Genomic DNA, 4,765 nt, shown 5'->3' with positions numbered 1-4,765 from the left:
GCAAAGAAAAGAAAGTATGCAAACTTGTTAAGTCACTTTATGGACTAAAACAAGCACCGAAACAATGGCATGCAAAGTTTGATCAAACCATGTTGTCAAATGGATTTAAGATCAATGAGTGTGATAAATGTGTTTACATTAAAGACACTACGGATCAGGAAGTCATTGTATGCCTATATGTGGATGACATATTGATAATGAGCAAGGAAATTGCCAATATAAAAGCTACTAAGCGTATGCTTGCTAGTAAGTTTGATATGAAAGATCTAGGAGTAGCCGATTTAATATTGGGAATAAAGATTCACAAAACTCCTAACGGTCTAGCATTGTCTCAATCGGAAATCCAAGAGAATGGTGGATAGATTCTGGTGCCTCATGCCATGTTTGTGCCAACAAAGAATTATTTTCATCATATACTCCAGTGCCTACAGACGAAAAGTTGTTTATGGCAAATTCCGTGTGAACCTTAATCTTGCTAAGAATAAAGGTGAAAGTCAGTCTCAATTGGATTACGCCAGAGTATTGGGAAGTTTGATGTATGTCATGAATTGTATACGACCAGACAAAGCCTAAGCTATAAGTAAACTGAGTCGATACACAAGTAATCCCAATCAAAATCATTGGTTGGCAATGAAGAGAGTTTTGGGGTACTTAGAAGACACTCAAAACTATGTTTTGCATTACAACAAATATCCAGCAGTTCTTGAAGGATATAGTGATGCAAATTGGATTACTGGGTCAACTGAAACGAAATCTACTAGTGGATATGTTTTCACTATTGGTAGAGGAGCAATATCTTGGAAATCATCCAAACAAACAGGTATAGCTCGCTCAACTTTGAGGGCAATAAATCAAAATGTCAAGTTTGCGTTGAATCTAAGTATGCTAAACATCCTTATAAATCTGTTGCAAGGAATTCACAATGCCCCAAAAGTATTATTTTTTTCCCATATACCATTTACAATAATTCGAGGATGTATTGTCCTTTTTCCCATATATATATACTTCGACATGGTATTCAATATTTCATATAGCTTACAAAATACCATAATCCGAAATTTAGGGTATCAAAAATTGATATGATATGTTAATTTGTTATATATCATATCATGCTCGCCCCTAATTAGGGAGGTTAAAACGAGTCAAAATACAGATAACCCGCTTAGAAATTTATGGTTTGACTCAAAATAATTTGAATTGAGTTAAATCCTAATTTATTCCAGCTTTAACTAATTTTTAAGAAATATCTAACTGACTCCAATTTAATCTCCAATTTCAACACGTTTTAAAACTATTTATTTGTATAGATTTAATGTTTGTTCACATATTGAAGATACTCCCTCTGACCATAATTATTTGTTCACTTTGAATTGACACACTTATTAAGAAAACAATAATTGACATAGTGAGTTTACCATTTTACTCTTATTAAATATAAAGTGCATGAATTAAAAACTTGAGATTTTCAAAAAATTATACATTTTTCAAAGTAATTAATTGAGGATATAATATGTAAAAAAATTGTCTTTTCCTAATTTGTTAAAATAGACAAGTAATTAGGGACAACTAACATAGAAGAAGTGGACAAGTAATTAGAGACAGAGTGAGTATAAATTACAATCTATTTATATCTTCTAAGATTTATCTATACATCTGTAACTTCTTTTTTTATTTGCTTGAGTTGAAATTAAAATAGTGATAATAAAAAGTAAATAATAATATATTAAAATTATTAATATTAAGTGAATCAAATTGAACTAATTATGATCCAATTCAATTTTTAGCTCATTTAAACCGAAGATTTTTGCAACCTTTAAATTACTCTGAAAACTACAGTAAAAATAATTTTAAGACGGAAGGGAGCAGAAAATATTACTAATAGTAGTTGGTTTATAGAAGTACATGAAACCGTGGTTTCCGCATAAAGCTTACCTGTACGGATCAGGTAACCCACGCTCTCCTACACGCATCCCAAAAAACGCTACTCACTTTCCTACAGACCTTCCTTCCCTTCTCATCCACTTTCCTTTTATTTAAATTACTACTCCATTATAGAGCCTCCCTAGATTTTATTGTCAATACTCAAACGGAATATTATTACTCTCTTCATCTCATATTAGTTGATAAATAACTGTATTCAAAATTGTCATATTATATAAGTTATCCACTTACAAGATTAAAAATGAATAATTTTTTTCTATATTATTCCTGCCGTAAATTCTTTTTGAAAGTATTTGTATTTGATTGACAAAATTTCAAGAAGTATGTTAATAATAAAATAGAAAATAATAATTTAACTAATGATTTCATATGCATCGTAAAAATATGATTAATTAATATGGGACAAAAAAAATTCCCTCAATGTGTTTGATAAATATAAAAAAATACCTTATAATAAGTTAAAAATGACTTAAAATAAGTCAAAAATTAAAAATAGATCTCCCTACTTTTTTATTTTTTAACTTAACAGTCATTGAAATTTGATTTATTATTTTTAACTTATTTTTTAAAAAAAATCAATCCAAACGGGATTAGTTTAACAGATTTGGATTTTGAAAGGTTTATCGATATATAATACTCCCTCCATTTCATATTAAGTTAATTTTTGAGACATTTTTTCATTTTTCAAATTAACTTAATTGTTTAATTTTCAAGACTACTTTTAGAGTGTTCTTCCAATTTTATCCTTTATTAGTTAGTATTGAAATTAGTGATTAATTAATATTTAGTTATTTTGATCATAGATTTAACAATAATTAATAAGGATAAAAATAAAAAAACTAAATTTAATTTATGTCTTAATCTAATTTTTTTAAAGGGGGTAAAATACCTTAAAAATTAATTTAATATGAAATAAAGAGAGTAGCAGGCAGTGAGCGGGGGTTGGGGACAGAGAGCAAATTAGTAAATGGAAAAGATCTGCGTATCCGTTTCTGTTACTCGTACGTCGTACCTACTACCTAATGCCCAGCTGTTTGGCATGCCTGTTGGGTTGTACTCTCCTTTTCCCATTATCTTCTTCTATAACTAAATTTCCCAAATTTTATTTTATTTGCAACATTGAGTTCTACGATCCAAGTTTTCGGTAATTTTTACCTCAAAGTAATTTCTGAATTTGTTATGTTAAAACTATATTCTTTATTGTATATTGAAATAAGGTTTATTTTCATTTTCTGTTGAGTCTCTATCTAATTATACTGTCAACATTGAGTTAAACACATGTTTGTCTCCAACATGTCTTTAGGTTATATGATTTTGAGTAATCCTCACATATTTTTTGTTGTTGAATTTGTTGGGTTTAGCAAGGTGTGAATGGGAAATAGTGAATGGGAAATAAAAAGAGAAAATGGAAAGTGGAAAAACCAATGAAAATGAGGGAACCAATTTTGGAGGGAAAAAATTAAAAGTCATTGCAAAAGTGCAAATGAAAGGTCATTTTTACCATATTGGTAGAAGAAAGGAAATTGTTGTCCTTATATTAGGAAACACTTCCTTTAGTTCTTACAGGGTTAAGAAGAAGGTGCCCCCTCGCACCGTCGTCGTTGCTCGCTCGGCCTCGGCTTTGGATTTGGATTTGGACAAAATTTATTTAATCAATCTTGTTAAATCATTTCCTTTCTCTTATAAATTAATTCAGAATGTTAATTAAATATCAGAATTAATTTGGCGCAACTGAATTTATTTGAAATTCACGTGTAACGGTAATCCTTCCGAAAAGTCGTTATTTTTCCCAAAGGACACAATGTTCTGGAAAAAAGGGGTCTGAACAGATTTTTCTGAACAGACGCGTTCCTTGCTGCAAATGGCTATAAATAAGAGGTATTTTTCATTTTTCAAACACTGAAAATTTTTCCTCTCTGCATACATTTTCTTACATAAATAAAATTGTCGATCGACTGAGTCTGTGTGTGCTCTTGTTGCTGTTCTTGCGTTCGCTGAAGTTATTGAAGTTTGAGGTACCCCTACCTCTTTAACAGGTTAATCCGTTTTATCTTGGGAGGAATTAATCTACAACCTCGGGTACAGTGAGGGGATTAAATTTCTTAAGGAAACACAGTGGTTTCTGTGGACTCGGATTAAAAATCATTCTGTCTATTTCATCTTTTTTCTGTTTCTGTATTTTTGACTAACCTGAATACAGGAGATAACATTATTAGGGTTTGTATTTGAGTGTTATGAGGGGGAGGAGGAGGTGGCAGGTTCTGTGGCCGATTTGGGTGGTGATTGGGGTGGCAGTTGGGATGGCGATTTGGGTGGCGAATCAACTGCTCTTATCCCTTACCTTCCACCATCTGGTTCATCCCCCAATCCCTCCACAACCTGTTTCATCCCCAAGTCCCCACAACATGTTTCATCCTCAATCTCGTAACTAGGCTAGCAAAAGGGGAATAAGTGTCATTTGAAATGTTTTTTACTACTTGTTTCATCCTCAGTCTCGTGGCTAGGCTAGCAAGAGGAGAATCAGTGTCATTTGAAATGTTTTCATAGTAGAGTTCATAGGAGAACATTGAATTATCGGTATTATTAGAGTGTTATTGTTAAGTGTTGCGAACTAGTGATTTTTCTTGCGGATTGCCAAGTACTTTTGTGGTGTTTGCTTATACATAAAAGGAGTTGTTCACATTACTATATTTGTCCATTATATATATATAGTAGTAAATTAATAATCTCTTACTCCTCTTTGTGATGTTGAGTGCAGAATAATGTTGGATAGCATAAAAATAACACATAAATATTGGGGGGGGGGGGGGGGTATGAGTGTTCA

Source organism: Solanum tuberosum, unplaced genomic scaffold (genome assembly GCF_000226075.1).
Source record: "Solanum tuberosum cultivar DM 1-3 516 R44 unplaced genomic scaffold, SolTub_3.0 scf00177, whole genome shotgun sequence".
NCBI lineage: Eukaryota > Viridiplantae > Streptophyta > Magnoliopsida > Solanales > Solanaceae > Solanum > Solanum tuberosum.
The sequence above is the reverse complement of the archived record's forward strand: the minus strand, read 5'-3'. Positions refer to the sequence as shown.